This window comes from Mustela erminea, chromosome 5 (assembly GCF_009829155.1).
Source record: "Mustela erminea isolate mMusErm1 chromosome 5, mMusErm1.Pri, whole genome shotgun sequence".
NCBI classification, from domain to species: domain Eukaryota; kingdom Metazoa; phylum Chordata; class Mammalia; order Carnivora; family Mustelidae; genus Mustela; species Mustela erminea.
Window position 1 is genome coordinate 89245662 of NC_045618.1, and position 18009 is coordinate 89263670.

General features: G+C 38.7%; 1 long non-coding RNA gene across 5 annotated transcripts in view; it reads left to right on the forward strand.

The window, feature by feature from the left end:
* LOC116591315 overlaps positions 1-18009 on the forward strand; it is an 86407-nt gene that overhangs the window by 30577 nt on the left and 37821 nt on the right. For 2 of the 5 annotated variants that reach the window (XR_004285943.1, XR_004285940.1), the window contains 3 exons: positions 1458-1565; positions 2239-2332; positions 7257-7781. This is a non-coding gene — a long non-coding RNA (uncharacterized LOC116591315). Of the gene's footprint in view, positions 1-1457; positions 1566-2238; positions 2333-7256; positions 7782-9790; positions 10031-18009 lie in introns of those variants that run through there. The other 3 variants (XR_004285942.1, XR_004285941.1, XR_004285944.1) reach the window with 3 other exon arrangements.

Consider the following 18009-nt stretch of genomic DNA (forward strand, 5'->3'; position numbering starts at 1 on the left):
TAAAATCAGTGAGGCTGCACTGACAGATCATTATCACTCCTGGCCTGTAGTTTACAATAGGATTCACTCTTGGTGTATGTTCTGTGGCCTTAGACAAATGTATAATGACACATATCCACCATTATAGTGTCATACAGAATATTCTTACTGCCCTTAAGATCTTCTGTGCTCTGCTTATTCATCGAGTCCTCCCCCCAGCCCCTGACAAACTAATCTTTATTGTTTACATCGTTTTGCCTTTTTTAGAGTGTCATACAGCTGTAGTCCTATAGTATTATAGCCTTGTCAGATTGCCTTCTTTCATTTACTAAGAATATGCATTTAAACTTCTTTCTTGTCTTCTCATGGTTTGACAGCTCATTTCTTTTAAATACTAATATTCTGTTGTGTAGATGGTTTATCCATTCACCTACTGAAGGACATCTTGGTTGTTTCTAAGTTTTGGCAGTTATGAATTAAGCTTCTATAAAGGTTTTGTGTAGGTTTTTGTGTGGACATAAACCTACTCTTTTGGGTTAATACCAAGGGCTGTATTGTATTACAAGAGCATGTTTAGTTTTAGAGGAAACTGTCTTCCAAAGTTTCTGTACCATTTTCTATTTCCACCAGCAATGAATGAGATTTCTTGTTACTCCATATCCTCACCAACATGCAGTGTAGTTATTTTCTGGATTTTGGCCATTCTAGTAGGTGCATAGTAGTTGCATTTTACTAATAACATACAACATTGAGCATCTTCTTATATGCTTATTTGCCATCTGTATATCTTCTTTGGTAGATGTTTATGCAGGTCTTGCCAGTTTTTAATCTGGTTGTTCATTTTCTTATTGTTGAGTTTTAAGAATTCTTTGTGTATGCTAGGTAGTAGTCCTCTATCAGATGAGTCTTCTGCAGATATTTTCTCTGAGTCTGTGGCTTGTTTTCTCATTCTCATGATCCACATAGTTTTTTAAAAGGATTATATCAATTTAGACTGAAAGGCACAGAGACAGTACAAAATGAAAAAAAACCCGTTGGATCTCAAAGTTGTACAGTCAAGAAGCATGCCAAGAACATGGCTAGTTACCATGAAACCTACAACCCAGAATGGGGAGACGTGAGCCACATGGATCATTCCTTAGTTGAGGAACTAGTACCATACGCCCAGCTGGGTTTTATTTATTATTATTATTATTTAAAATCTTCCTATTTATTTATTTGACAGAGAGAGAGAGAGAGAGATCACAAGTAGGCAGGCGGGGGGGGGGGGTAAACAGGCTCCCCGTTGAGCAGAGAGCCCAATGTGGGGCTCGATCCCAGGACCCCAAGATCATGACCTGAGCCCAAGGCAGAGGCTCAACCCACTGAGCCACCCAGGTGTCCCCCAACTGGGTTTTAAACTTGTTATGGACGTATGCCTGCTCCATCATTGTATATTCATGTTTGTGGAGATAGAAAACTTTTTTTTTTTTTTACAGCTTTTCAGATGAAGAGGAACTGTACTCAAGGGGCTATATTTAAGGAACTGTACCCAAGAAGTTCATCCGTACCTGGATCTCAAGCCTGATCAGGCCTGAGATAGTTTTGTGGGTATTGGGGGAGGGAAAATATCTATCTATCTATCTATCTATCTATATATATAGATAGATAGATAGATAGATATATATATAAAATTTTATTTTATTTTTTATTTTTTTAAAGATTTTATTTATTTATCTGACAGACAGAGATCACAAGTAGGTAGAAAGGCAGGCAGAGAGAGAGAGAGAGGAGGAAGCAGGCTCCCTGCTGAGCAGAGAGCCCGATGTGGGGCTCGATCCCAGGACCCTGAGATCATGACCTGAGCCGAAGGCAGCAGCTTAACCCACTGAGCCACCCAGGTGCCCCAAGTATATATATTTTTTGCATGTGGAGGGATGTGGACTCCTGTGACCAGAAGGTGGACTATAGCATATGGTATTTTTGCACACTGGTTTCAACAGTATTTGTGGTCGTCCATGTTCTGCTAGAACCATGCCACTTAGAAACTGAGTATTTCCTCCTCTTGAACTTGGGCTGGCCTTTGAACTGATTAATAGAATGTGGAGGAGCTGATATGACTTAGGCTGGGTCATAATAGGTGGTACTGTTTTTGGCTGACTCAGGACGCTTACCTTTGGAACCTAGCCACCATACAGAAGCTATTTGAAACTAGCCAGGGTTTCATCTGACTGCATCAGCCACCAAATGTGTTAGTGAATTAGCCTTTTTTAATTTCAGCCCCCAGCCTTTGAGCCACCCCAGTTGATACTGAGTGGAGCAGAGACAAGCTATCTCCTCTGAAACCTGTTTAAATTGCACATTCATGAGCAAAGTAAGTGGTGTCTTGGTCAGTATAAGTACTAGGGTTATTTATTTATTTATTTTTAATATAGCCATAGTAACTGAAATAATTAGAAAGGTATATAGTTTCAGCATTTGTTTTTTAATTAAGTTTTGGTAATAAAGTTTTGCTGGTTTCATGAAATGGATTGGGAAACATTTCATCTTTTATTTGGTATGAAATAATTTAAATAAGATTGTAATTACTTGTTCCTTAACTGTTAGAACTCAGTTTTAAAGGTTTTTTTGGGTGTATTATTTAAGATAATGGTCACCTGGGGCACCTGGGTGGCTTAGTCATTTGAGCGTCAGACTCTTGATTTTGGCTCAGGTCATGATCTTGGGTCATGGGATTGAGCCCCCACGTCAGGCTCTATGCTCAGCGTATGGAGTCTGCTTGTCCCTCTCCCTCCGTTCTTCCTATAGCTTGGGGATGGGCTCCACCTGCCTTCTCACTCTCTCGCTCTCAAATAAATAAATTAAAAATATAAATAAATAAATAAATAGTCACCTTGGGGCTCCTGCGTGGCTCGGTGGGTTAAGCCTTGACCTTCGGCTCAGGTCATGGTCTCAGGGTCCTGGGATCAAGCCCCGTATCTGGCTCCCTGTTCTGTGGGGAATCTGCTTCCCCCTCTCTCTCTGCCTGCCTCTCTGCCTACCTGTGATCTCTCTCTCTCTCAAATAAGTAAATAAAATCCTAAAAAAAAAAAAAGTCCCCTTTCCAGTCTTTTCTTTGGTAATTTGTCAGTTTGGGTTTTTTACTTGGTTTAGTTTGGGCTGTTTGTATTTTCTAGGAAGTCATACATTTCTTCTGTTCCCAGTCTTGTTAATATTTGTTTTATATCCTTAAGCAGTTAAAACAACATCTTTTGGAATTATCAATTCTCCTACTTTTTCTCTGTATCACCAATTATATCGGTTATTTTTATTTATTTACTCTTTATATTTTCTTTTGGTTAATTTTGTGCTTTAAAAAAACAAAACACGGGGCTCCTGGGTGGCTCAGTGGGTTAAGCCTCTGCCTTCGGCTCAGGTCATGATCTCAGGGTCCTGGGTTTGAGCCCCACATCACATCGGGCTCTCTGCTCAGCGGGAAACCTGCTTCCCCCTCTCTCTCTGCCTACTTGTGATCTCTCTCTCTGTGTCAAATAAATAAATAAATAAAAATTTAAAAAAGCACAAAACCTTAAGATAAATACATTTCTGCTGTTGTAGTCATTTGTCTTCATAATGAAAGGATTTAAGGACCTTAATTTTTATCTTAAATATGGCTTTTGCTGTGTTTTGTACATTTTTAATGTATTTACTTTTTTATTAATTTCTATGGAGTTTGTGATTTTTGCTCTTTGATCAGTTAATTTTCAAGTCTTAAGATGTTTCAGACCATTTAAAAATTATCTCTAATATTGAATTACGATCAGTATCTATGGCCTGTAACATACGTACTTTAATATATTTGTTATAGTTTGCTTTATGGAAATTTTTATAAAACTATGAACAAATTAAAATGTAGATTCTTCCATTGAGTGAAGAAAGATCCCATATTGTCTTAGTTTAGACTGCTACAGGAAAGAGTCAGCCTCACCCTTCAAAACCATTCTGTCCCCCGAGTTCTTGCACTCTGATTCTATGATGGCAGTGGCAGCTCTGATGATTTCTAATTTACTCTGGTAGAGGGTGGTAGTGGTGGTGGTAGTGTTATTCTTTCCATGTCTTGAAGAACAGCACCTGGCTTCTGTTGAGATGGATGCTTTAGGTCTGTGGCTTAGGTATTAATCTCCTTATCAAATGGTCATTTTGCAATACTGTTAGTGTCCTCTTCCAAAAATACTTTTTCATTTTTTGCAGTATGGATAGGCTGAAAATTTTCCAAATCTTTAAGTTCTAGTTCCTTTTTTTTTTCATTTTGCTTAATAATTCTGTCTTCCAATCATTTTTTTCTTCTCAACATTTTACTGTAAGTGGTCAGGAGCCAGGCCACTCCTTCAGTACTCTGCTTAGAGATCTCCTCAGCTAAATATCTAATTTCATTGCTTGCAAGTTCTGCCTTCCACAGAACACCAAAACGTGAACACAATTCAGCCAAGTTCTTTGTCACTTTATAATAAGGACCATATTTTCTTCAGTTTCCAATGATAAATTCCTCATTCCCATCTGAAACCCAATCATAGTGGGCTTTGTGGTCCATATTTTTACCAGCATTCATTCAGGATTATTTAAATATTTTCTAAGATGACTGAGGTTTTATCTCCAGCTCTCCTCTTTTCTTTCTGGGTCCTTACCAGAATTACCCTTTAATGCTCATATTTTGAGATTGCACTTCTAAACATTTCTGCCACTACTCATTATCCAGTATGAAAGTCACTTCCTTATTTTTAGGCATTTGTTATAGCAGCACCCTACTCTTGGTTCCAAAAATCTGTCGTAGTCAGGGTTCTCCAGAGAAACAGAATCTGTGGAGGCTGAGAAATCCCACGATCTGCTGTCTGAAGCTGGAGGCCCAGGAAAGCCGGTGGAGTAATCCATTCCAAATTCGAAGGCCTGAGAACCAGAGGAGCCAGTGGTGTATATCCCAGTCCAGAGTCCGGAGAAGATGAGATGAGAGGTCTCAGTTCAAATGATGAAGCAAGAAAAAAGGGGCAAATTCCTCCTTCCTCCATCTTTTATTCTGTCTAGACCCTCAATAGATTGGATGATTTCCTTTCACACTGAGGAAAGCAAGCAATCCCATGAGTCCACCTGTAATTCAGATGCTAATCTCTGGAAACAGCTCTCACAGATGCACTCAGAAATAATGTTTAATGTAGGCACCCCATGGCCACTCAAGTTTACATATAAAACTAACCATCAATAATTCATCGGTAGATGAATTTAAGGAAAAGTTACTCTGGAGATCTGCCTGAATTAGTCTTTTGGAAAAATCAAGAGGAAGAAATATCTGAAAACTAAGAACAAATACACACCAAAAAAATGAATTAGGACAAAGACATTGAGTTAAAGACTCAATTTTCACACACTGTTTCTATGGAAATTACTGGAACTTGTGCATTATCAAAATAATGACATAAACCAAGGGACAAGAAAACAAAACATAAGAAACAGTATCTAAGGGTGCCTGGGTGGCTCAGTGGGTTAAGCCGCTGCCTTCGGCTCAGGTCATGATCTCAGGGTCCTGGGATCGAGTCCCACATCGGGCTCTCTGCTCAGCAGGGAGCCTGCTTCCTCCTCTCTCTCTGCCTATGTGTGATCTCTCTCTGTCAAATAAATAAGTAAAATCTTAAAAAAAAAAAAAAAAGAAACAGTATCTAAGAGGAAAGAGAGGCAAAGGAATTTACTGAGTGTTGGTGAAGAGAGACAACAAATGACAGCTCTGCAGCAGGCCTGTGGATAAACCAATTTAGATTGAAACAGGTCAGAAGACTCAAGGAAAGACTTCTTTAAGAAGATGAAATTTATAAAATACCTAATGGATTTGAGTGTATTGAGACAAGATTTACATAAGTTTTAGAGATCATGGATAAATATTAAATATACAGAAAAGCAAAACTTGAAAAAAAGATAATTCTTAACTAGAGAAAATAATTGTAGTAAACTTTATGTAGTAAACTGTTGTTAAATACTGTATCAGTAGTATTTACGTAGTCATTATAAACAATGGATATTAATTTAAACAATGGCTATGGATCCTATTGCATTGAATCTGCTATTGTTACCACAGGCCTCGAGAATGGCTGGTTAGTGGCAGGGGCAGCAGGAGGAGAGATTGAATAGGAAAAAAGATGGATTTTTATCTATCATTATGATAGAGTTTTGGAAGGACAAGGAACTATGTGCATGTGTGTGTGTGGTGAGAATGGTGGTTATATGTGAAAGAGAGCTAAATTCTCATCTTTTGTAATAAATATTATTAGTAGGTATTAATGCCTATAATTAGAAGTCATTAAGAATATAAGATTATAAGAATGTTACTTAGAGAGTGGGGTTAAATATCAAAGCCCAGCAGAAAGGGTTGAAGGCAGTTGTTTCAGGAGTGAGCAATTTGAAATGTGTGGGGCCTAATTTTTTTTATAACAAGTCTTTTAAAGTTTTAAGCGATACACATGTGTAACTCTGTAAAAAATAAAATCCCCAAAAACCTAAATTAAAAGGAAATAATGAGAGAAAACAGACTTGATAGATCCAAAAGATATAATAGAAGGAGTTCCACAAAAATAAAAAAAAAAAAAAAGAAAATAGTAAGACCTTGTATCAGAAGAAAGACCCAAGTTTGCATCTTGGAGGGTAACCCATTTCCTCATGCCAACTTGAGTTTTAATTAGGGTTAATAAGAAAAACTGGTATTAGTTATATACCTGGGAAATTTTCAAACTCCAAGGATAATGATAAAATCTTAATTGGATTCTAGATTTTAAAATGAAAACACAAAACCGTGTTACTCACAAAGGAAAAAAAATTCAGACCGAGATGGAGTTTCCTGTATGCAGCTTTGTAGACTAGAAGCTGATAGGAGTGGTGAGGGAACTACAACCCATGAATCCTATAGTGGACTAAACTGTCAGTTACTTGTTAGGGAGAGAGATATTTACAGATATGCAAGGATTCAGAAATTAGGGAAGTCTTGAGGAGTTACCCTAACAAAAGTGAATAGTAACCGTAGGATATGAGAAGATAAAAAAGAGAGGAAATAGTGGTAAGCAACAAAGTTGACAGTGTGTGTGTGTGTATATATACATATACATATATATATGGTTCAATCTCACTTAATAATGACAGACTGTTGGAAAATGCTTACTGTAAGTTCAAAAGAAGTATTCAGATTTCTCTAGCTTCCAACTTGAAGATTTTTAAGATAGAAGTTTGAAAGGCTTTTACCTAGATTCACCAATTTCTCTTACATTCTTTTTCTTCTAATTCAGGAATACTACTTCTTTAGAAATGACTAATTCGAGAGCAGGAAAAGCAGAAGGTGAGCCTGCATTGTTTTAACATGCCATATGTCAAGGAGTTGCTCATGTCAAAAGGGAAGAGTGCATGCAGATCTGTGGGGGAGTACTTTAAGGAAAAATACCCATAAGGGAGTGAATAAGGCAGGTCTGGAAGAAAGAAGTTGAACTGTGATGCAGTTCATCTTCTAAATGTGAAACTCTGGACCTGAGATGGCCCTTCAGAATTCTGAATTGAGGCACAGGGGGTTGACCCTTATACCTCTCATGGTCTGTTTATTTGATGTGGGCTTCCTTTGGAAAGGGTGCATAACCTTGGGTGAGGAAGCTCCCTTCAATTGAGAACAATCCTGGGGAGAAGCTAGTTAGGAACTGCTGCATACAGTATTTTCATACCTGGGGAAGAGTGCCTTGGTCCTTGAGAAAGTCCTGGATAGGGGCGCCTGGGTCACTCAGTTGTTTAGCATCTGCCTTCGGCTTGGGTCATGATCCCAGGGTCCTGGGATTAAGCCCCACAGTGGGCTCCCTGCTTGACGAGAAGTCTGCTTCTCCCTCTCCCACTCCTCCTGCTTGTGTTCCCTTTCTCGCTGTGTCTCTCTCTGTCAAATAAATAAAATCTTAAAAAAAAAAAAGTCCTGGATAGTGCATCCTGACAATTTCCATTATCATCTCTTTGCTTCATATGTTAAGTTTACCCCATCTGGGGATAGCTCCTCTAGAATTAAGGTTGGTCTTTTTCTGGAAATAGGAGTGGTAGGTAAGTAGGACTTAATTCCTTAACTCCAGTGTTTCTTGAGACCACTGGTCTTGGGGCCACAACTAATAATTCATTATATCCTTTTGTTATTCTAGATTTTCTCTTACCTTTGCCTAACACCTCTGCTCTTCTAGGCAGATTGCCTGAGGTCACTGAGTCCGTCATATCTGAGAGGTTCTGAAGCCTAGTCACCATGCTCACTGTGGCTGTTTTATTTGTCTGTTTGTTGTCAAAATTAGGCAAAAGAGTATAAAGAGACCCCTTTCATATGTATTCTTCATATGACAAACACGTTTCTCATCTGGGTGATAAAAATATATTTCCCTGGCTGATAAAAATACAGAAGTCTATGCCTTTCTGATCTTGAAAGTCAGGTGCTCCTCCCAGATTGGTGGCTTTTTTCCTTTTCTCTGGTCTCTTGGCCCAAGGTGCTTGAAGTGATCAGGTGGCTGTTGTAACTTAAAGCTTAATGGGCTATGTTCCTTGGTAAGAACAGGACCTATAGGTTCATAGAACCTAACATTGCTGGGAAGGGAAATATAAATTGCTAAATGGGTCACTTGAATGATGGCAAGTGAGGCCATTCCTACTTTCCCGCTTTGTTTCCTGGCCGTACGTATTTTACTTATTACAGATACAGCATCAATGATCAATGGTCATTGATTTAGAGTGTAACTGTATCCTGGAGGAGGGTGGATAGTATCCACATGGTATTTCCAAAGGGGTGCTTCAGTCATACCTTTAGAATGCTCTTCATTGCTCTTAGTCTGGCAGCTTTTGAATGTTGCAGTATGTGAATAGGACCAGTGGATCCCATGGTCTTTGCTTATATCCTTTGCTATAAAGAAAATCCCTTGGGGGCGCCTGGGTGGCTCAATGGGTTGAAGCTTCTGCTTTCGGCTCTGGTCATGGTCCCAGGGTCCTGGGATGGAGCCCCGCATCGGCCTCTCTGCTCAGCGAGGAGCCTGCTTTCCTTCCTCTCTCTCTGCCTGCTTGTGATCTCTGTCTGTCAAATAAATTAAAAAAAAAAAAAAGAAAAAAGAAAATCTCTTGGTGTGAAGTAATGTTATGTAGCATATAGTTAAAGAGGACCTGAAATGTTGTTAACTCTTAGGAAGTGGTGCTTCCTCCTTAGGAAGGAGGCTTAGTTGAGGTCCAATAATCCTTCCTCATAGGGAAATTAATTTCCAGAGAGAGACCTGGGTGCTCTGGAGTTCCCTAGAATTGATAGGAGAATCCTACTAGATCTCAAACTGAACTCTGTGATCCTGGGCTTTGTAATTAATATAGACTATTCAGGTAGAATACGTTTCAGATTCCTTTATACCTTAGCAGTGTTGACTCCTTATCAGATAAAATTTATTTACTCTGAATGTTTCTTCTTACTTGGTTTTCTTAAGAGCTGATGACAGAACCCACTGGTATCTTGTTTTAAATTATCCTGTGATAATTAAGAGTTTATGGATTATAGGCTGGTGGGAAAATTATCTGATAAGTTAACTTTATATTCTTTATTCTACTCATTTCATGTATATGGATTCTGTAAAATGGAGGGGTTTTCTGGACAAGGTAAAAGATACCACATACACAAAGAAGTACATAATGTGCACATCCGGAGTTAAATATTTATTTAAAATTGTTTTGAATTAATAAAAGTTTTATAGTGTGCTGCTTGTCTTGCCTATGCTTTTTGATTGTCAATAATTTATTCATTTATCATGTATTTATTAACTGTAAGGTCCGGGTTCAGTTTCAGGTGCTGGGAATATATATGTGGAAAGGATACAGTATCTGAATTTTAAGGAGCTTATGGTCTGATCTTGGAGACAGACAATTGTAATAAAATAAGTACAGTAGTATATAGTATGTGTTATGAAAGAAATGTGTACAGGATGGAGTAGAGCCCAAGGGAAGGAGTAGGATGGGAACCTGCTGTCAAGAAATATTTCCTTATGACATGATGCCTGACATGATGCCTGAATCCTGAAAGGTAAGAAGATATTTTTATTAAGTTTCCAGTAGATGATATAAGATCTTTGAGGACAAAGAACTGATACAAGTTTGGGTTCCAGCACAAAGGAAGAATTTGTCAGTAAATGAAGACAAAAGTTCTCCAGTTCTGTTTCCAAGTGTAAAACTATATTATAAAAGATTTTTTTAGTCACCAGTAGGTGGCAGTGTTACCCTATGAAAAAAAGCTGATCACCAAAAGTTGAAAATGATTCCTGAATTTCCAAACCTGGTAATGACGGTATTCTGGGTTAAAAATGGATGAGAAAAAGTGAGTTTGAAATTTTTTTCTCTGCAGGCCAGCTTTTCTTAATAAGGCAGTGTCTTCTCTCCCCTCTTCCCATTCATCCTGAGCCCTAGAGATTTCTGTAAAATTGACTTAGACACCTCTCATTCCAAGGCTTGTGGGAATCTGAAGCCCTCCTCAAGATTTCTGCACTCCATTGACCCAGAAACAAAACTGAGCTCCCTGCCTAAAAGCCTATTCACATTAAACATTCATGAGTATAAGAGCCTTTAGTGAAGATTTGGAAGAAAGGATAGCAAGCAGACTTTATATAGCAGCAATGCAAACAACCTCAAATGAGTCAGACAGCTTCTCAGGTCTCAAAATGTCCTTTGGCCACCTACCACCATGAGGTTTTACTGGATTCATTTGTTTCAGCCTTTATCTTGTGGGTTCCTCTTTTTTCATTCTTGGTTTTGGAACTTCAAATTCTTTTCTCTGACTCCATCTTTTCATATGTCTCATCCTTCATATTTCTCTGTCCCTTTTCTCTTCCCTCTCTCACCTTTTCTCTTCCTATCTAACTGCTACCTCCAAACCTACCAAGGTGCTCTGTAGTAAAGGGCCCTTCACTCTGTGGGGTCCCCCTCCCTTGAAGGCAGTAGTGGTAGTTTATTACCCTGAAATAGAAAGCCAAACAATCTGTTTTTAAGTTTAAAAAACAAAACAAAACAACAAAAAAAACCACCCTGCAGATATTTTTGTAAAAACTTCCATCAGGGTTTTCAGCTGGTGGTTGCAGGTTTTTCCTTAGCAGGGTGTTATTAAATGAGTTTCTCTCTCCATCTTCCATGTGCCTAGAAAATAAATCTATTCTTTCCATGATCTATTATATTTGTATTATTTTCTGCTGGGTTTTTTTTCCCCTCATAGGTTTAACTGTGCAACTCAGTGTAGTCCAGGGATTGGTACCAGTTTACAAATTGTGATTGGTTTGGTATAGGGGACCATTCCCTCCCCGTTACCAAACTTCCATGAAAATTTTCAACATAAAATTTGAAAGAATCTGTTTACCTGGATTCTATCATTCTTAACATGGTGTTATATTTGCCTTCTACCCATCCATCTTATTTTTTGATGCATATCAAAGTTAAGTGGTGACTATAAGTATACTCATTCCTAGACATTTTAGCATGCATGTAATTAACTGGAGTTTACTATTTATTTTCAAATTGTGTGTGTGTGGGGGGTAAATTTACATCACAGTGGTATCAAATCTTAAGCATACCATTAGAAATATTTTGACTGATGCAAAAGCCAGGGTCACCCAAACCCCTGTCAAGATGCAGAAAATTTCCATAGAGAATTTATTTGGTTGTTAGTCTTTCTACATATTAGGGATTAAAATGGTTAAACTCTAGACTTTTCTAGGTTTGCGTAAACTATTGGGAAGAAATTCCTTATAGTAAAAGAGATTTTAGCTGAGTTTTATTTTGTCATGTAGAAACATCTCAGATTAAGGTCTGCATCTGTGCCTCATGTTTCAGTTTGATCACAGTGACATTATACGTAAGCAGAAACAGTCAGAAGCAAAATGGGCAGTACCTGTGAATTAAGAGCCAGAACTAGGTCTTTCTCTCTCTCTACCTATCTCAACTACCTGGAATGCTTTATTATCTTTGGCACTCAATAAATATTTGCTGTCTCCTGAGTATCTGCTACAAAAATTTACTGGGTCTATTTTATAGCTATAGCTTGTTCACCTGGAAAATGATCATGAAGCCAAAGCTACAGGAAGTGTCACACATCTTCCTCAGCTATTCATCCGTCACTACTGAAGTAGGGTTAAAGGTAGAGAAGGTGATACTGAGAGCTTTTCAGGGGCACAGAGGTGAAGAAAGAAGGGCAGCTAAATTCTGACAGAACAGCATTGAAGTCCCAGCAATAAAGAGACCTGGTTTCTGAGTTCTCTTATGGCTCCTCTGGGGAGTTCAGACTCAGGGCTTGACCTTTCCAGGTTCTGCTGGTGCATGCAGATGAGTAGTTACTGCTCCTTGAAGGTGCTTATATGGAACAATCCTAATACATGCTTATAGGAAAGAATACAGAGGGGCACCTGGGTGGTTCAGTGGGTTGAGGCCTCTGCCTTCGGCTCAGGTCATGATCTCAGGGTCCTGGGATTGAGCCCCACATCAGGCTCTGTGCTCAGCAGGGAGCCTGCTTCCCTTCCTCTCTCTGCCTGCCTCTCTGCCTGCTTGTGATCTCTTTCTGTCAAATAAATAAATGAAATATAAAAACAAAGAATATAGAGCAAAAAAACAGTAGCAAGTTATTTTATTAAACTAAGCTATAGGGGTGCCTGGGTGGCTCAGTGGGTTAAAGCCTCTGCCTTCAGCTCAGGTCATGATCTCAAGGTCCTGGGATTGAGCCCCCGCATTAGGCTCCCTGCTCGGTGGGGAGCCTGCTTCCTCCTCTCTCTCTCTGCCTGCCTTTCTGCCTACCTGTGACTTCTGTATGTCAAATAAATAAAATCTTAAAAACAACAAAACAAAACAAAACAAAAAACATGCTATAGTCAAGGAATTCAGACTCACCATTCTTTGTTTATGAGTGTGTTTCCCACTTCACTGATGTGAAGTCAAATACACCGATGAATTCTGTCTCTGAATTGCTGTATTGGTCACAAATCATTTTCTTCCCAGATGGAAATTTTCTCCAGAAGGAATAACAATAGTATTTTGGTTGGTGTTCATTGTGGAGAATAAAAATTCACTCTAAGTAGTTTAAGCAGAAAGAGATTAATCACAGAGTATTAAGTGGTTTACAGATTGTAGTTTGAACTTCCAGGAATGGTTCCCAGACCCACATTGGGTGAAGAGGGATTGTTGCCTTTGTTACAGTTGGAATGCTGTAATAATCAGAAAGACACCACTACAACTATCTGCTCCAGGGTTTCTGCTATGAACAAAAAATAGCCACCAGCTTAGGAAGCTGCTTTACATCGGCCGTCCCAGTCTACACCACTGCTGTTTCAAATCACCAGTGCAAGTGGATGCCAAAGTCTAAGGTTAACATCTTATTGTAGGAACTTACATAAAATCTAGGACTCTAGGTGTAAGAGATTGGGCAATAGTTTTTAAGCTTTTTTTTTATATATATATAATTTTTTTTATAAACATATATTTTTATCCCCAGGGGTATAGGTCTGTGATTTGCCAGGTTTACACACTTTACAGCACTCACCATAGCACATACCCTCCCCAATGTCCATAACCCCACCCCCCGTCTTCCAACCCCCCTCCTTCCAACCCCCCTCCACCCAGCAACCCTCAGTTTGTTTTGTGAGATTAAGAGTCACTTATGGTTTGTCTCCCTCCCAATCCCATCTTGTTTCATTGATTCTTCTCCTACCCCCTTAACCCCCCATGTTGTATCTCCACTTCCTCATATCAGGGAGATCATATGATAGTTGTCTTTCTCCGTTTGACTTACTTTGCTAAGCATGATACCCTCTAGTTCCATCCACGTCGTCGAAAATGGCAAGATTTCATTTCTTTTGATGGCTGCATAATATTCCATTGTGTATATATACCACATCTTCTTTATCCATTCATCTGTTGATGGACATCTAGGTTCTTTCCATAGTTTGGCTATTGTGGACATTGCTGCTATAAACATTCGGGTGCACGTGCCCCTTCAGATCACTACGTTTGTATCTTTAGGGTAAATACCCAGTAGTGCTATTGCTGGATCTTAGGGTAGTTCTATTTTCAACATTTTGAGGAACCTCCATGCTGTTTTCCAGAGTGGTTGCACCAGCTTGCATTCCCACCAACAGTGTAGACGGTTCCCCTTTCTCCACATCCTCACCAGCACCTGTCATTTCCTGACTTGTTCATTTTAGCCATTCTGACTGGTGTGAGGTGATATCTCATTGTGGTTTTGATTTGTATTTCCCTCATGCCGAGTGATATGGAGCACTTTTTCATGTGTCTGTTGGCCATCTGGATGTTTTCTTTGCAGAAATGTCTGTTCATGTCTTCTGCCCATTTCTTGATTGGATTATTTGTTCTTTGGGTGTTGAATTTGCTAAGTTCTTTATAGATTTTGGACAATAGCCCTTTATCTGATATGTCGTTTGCAAATATCTTCTCCCATTCTGTCAGTTGTCTTTTGGTTTTGTTAACTGTTTCCTTCGCTGTGCAAAAGCTTTTGATCTTGATGAAATCCCAATAGTTCATTTTTGCCCTTGCTTCCCTTGCCTTTGGCGATGTTCCTAGGAAGATGTTGCTGCTGAGGTTGACGAGGTTGCTGCCTGTGTTCTCCTCAAGGATTTTGATGGATTCCTTTCTCACATTGAGGTCCTTCATCCATTTTGAGTCTATTTTCGTGTGTGCTGTAAGGAAACGGTCCAATTTCATTTTTCTGCACATGGCTGTCCAATTTTCCCAACACCATTTATTGAAGAGGCTGTCTTTTTTCCATTGGACATTCTTTCCTGCTTTGTCAAAGATTAGTTGACCATAGAGTTGAGGGTCTATTTCTGGGCTCTCTATTCTGTTCCATTGATCTATGTGTCTGTTTCTGTGCCAGTACCATACTGTCTTGATGATGACAGCTTTGTAATAGAGCTTGAAGTCCGGAATTGTGATGCCACCAACTTTGGCTTTCTTTTTCAATGTTCCTTTGGCTATTCGAGGTCTTTTCTGGTTCCATATAAATTTTAGGATTATTTGTTCCATTTCTTTGAAAAAGATGGATGGTACTTTGATAGGAATTGCATTAAATGTGTAGATTGCTTTAGGTAGCATAGACATTTTCACAATATTTATTCTTCCAATCCAGGAGCATGGAACATTTTTCCATTTCTTTGTATCTTCCTCAATTTCTTTCATGAGTACTTTATAGTTTTCTGAGTATAGATTCTTTGCCTCTTTGGCTAGGTTTATTCCTAGGTATCTTATGGTTTGGGGTTTAACTAAAAATGGGATTGACTCCTTAATTTCTCTTTCTTCTGTCTTGTTGTTGGTGTAGAGAAATGCAACTGATTTCTGTGCATTGATTTTATATCCTGACACTTTACTGAATTCCTGTACAAGTTCTAGCAGTTTTGGAGTGGAGTCTTTTGGGTTTTCCACATATAGTATCATATCATCTGCGAAGAGCGGTAGTTTGACTTCTTCTTTGCCGATTTGGATGCCTTTAATTTCCTTTTGTTGTCTGATTGCTGAGACTAGGACTTCTGGTACTACATTGAATAGCAGTGTGATAATGGATATCCCTGCCGTGTTCTTGACCTTAGTGGAAAAGCTTTCAGTTTTTCTCCATTGAGAATGATATTTGTGGTGGGTTTTTCATAGATGGCTTTGATAATATTGAGGTATGTGCCCTCTATCCCTACACTTTGAAGAGTTTTGATCAGGAAGGGATGCTGTACTTTGTCAAATGCTTTTTCAGCATCTATTGAGAGTATCATATGGTTCTTGTTCTTTCTTTTATTAATGTGTTGTATCACATTGATTGATTTGTGGATGTTGAACCAACCTTGCAGCTCTGGAATAAGTCCCACTTGGTTGTGGTGAATAATCCTTTTAATGTACTGTTGAATCCTATTGGCTAGTGTTTTGGTGAGAATTTTCGCATCTGTGTTCATCAAGGATATTGGTCTGTAGTTCTCTTTTTTGATGGGATCCTTGTCTGGTTTTGGGATCAAGGTGATGCTGGCCTCATAAAATGAGTTTGGAAGTTTTCCTTCCATTTCTATTTTTTGGAACAGTTTCAGAAGAATAGGAATTAGTTCTTCTTTAATTGTTTGGTAGAATTTCCCCAGGAAGCCGTCTGGCCCTGGGCTTTTGTTTGTTCGGAGATTTTTGAGGACTATTTCAATCTCCTTGCTGGTTATGGGTCTGTTCAGGCTATTTCTTTTTGGTTCAGTTGTGGTAGTTTCTATGTCTCTAGGAATGCATCCATTTCTTCCAGATTGTCAAATTTGTTGGCGTAGAGTTGCTCATAGTATGTTCTTCTAATTGTCTATATTTCTTTGGTGTTAGTTGTGATCTCTCCTCTTTCATTCATGATTTTACTTATTTGGGTCCTTTCTCTTTTCTTTTTGATAAGTCTGGCCAGGGGTTTATCAATCTTATTAATTCTTTCAAAGAACCAGCTCCTAGTTTCATTGATTTGTTCTATTGTTTTTTTGGTTTCTATTTCATTGATTTCTGCTCTGATCTTTATGATTTCTCTCTCCTGCTGGGTTTAGGGTTTCTTTCTTGTTCTTTCTCCAGCTCCTTTAGGTGTAGAGTTAGGTTGTGTACTTGAGACCTTTCTTCTTTCTTGAGAAAGGCTTGTACCGCTATATATTTTCCTCTCAGGACTGCCTTTGTTGTGTCCCACAGATTTTGAAACGTTGTGTTTTCATTATCATTTGTTACCATGAATTTTTTTAATTCTTCTTTCACTTCCTGGTTGACCCATTCATTCTTTAGAAGGATGCTGTTTAGTCTCCATGTATTTGAGTTCTTTACAAATTTCCTCTTGTGATTGAGTTCCAGCTTCAGAGCATTGTGGTCTGAAAATATGTAGGGAATGATCCCAATCTTTTGATCCCAGCTGAGGCCTGATTTAGGACCGAGGATGTGATCTATTCTAGAGAATGTTCCATGTTCCCTAGAGAAGAATGTGTATTCTGTTGCTTTCGGATGAAATGTTCTGAATATATCTGTGATGTCCATCTGGTCCAGTGTGTCATTTAAGGCCTTTATGTCCTTGTTGATCTTTTGCTTGGATGATCTGTCCATTTCAGTGAGGGGAGTGTTAAAGTCCCCTACTATTATTGTATTATTGTTGATGTGTTTCTTTGATTTTGTTATTAATTGGTTTATATAGTTGGTTGCTCCCACATTGGGGGCATAGATATTTAAAATTGTTAGATCTTCTTGTTGGATAGATCCTTTGAGTATGATATAGTGTCCTTCCTCATCTCTTATTATAGTCTTTGGCTTAAAATCTAATTGATCTGATATAAGGGTTGCCACTCCTGCTTTCTTCTGATGTCCATTAGCATGGTAAATTCTTTTCCACCCCTTCACTTTAAATCTGGAGGTGTCTTTGGGTTTAAAATGAGTTTCTTGGAGGCAACATATAGATGGTTTTTTTTTTTTTTATCCATTCTGATACCCTGTGTCTTTTGATTGGGGCATTGAGCCCATGAACATTCAGGGTAACTATTGAGACAGATGAATTTGGTGCCATTGTATTGCCTGTAAGGAGACTGTTACTGTATATTGTCTCTGCTCCTTTCTGATCAACTACTTTTAGGCTCTCTCTTTGCTTAGAGGACCCCTTTCAATATTTCCTGTAGAGCTGGTTTGGTGTTTGCAAATTCTTTCAGTTTTTGTTTGTCCTGGAAGATTTTATTCTCTCCTTCTATTTTCAATGATAACCTAGCTGGATATGGTATTCTTGGTTGCATGTTTTTCTTGTTTAGTGCTCTGAATATAACATGCCAGCTCTTTCTGGCCTGCCAGGTCTCTGTGGATAAGTCTGCTGCCAATCTAATATTTTTACCATTGTATGTTACAGACTTCTTTTCCCAGGCTGCTTTCAGGATTTTCTCTTTGTCACTAAGACTTGTAAATTTTACTATTAGGTGATGGGGTATGGACCTATTCTTATTGATTTTGAGGGACGTTCTCTGAACCTCCTGAATTTTGATGCTCTTTCCCTTTGCCATA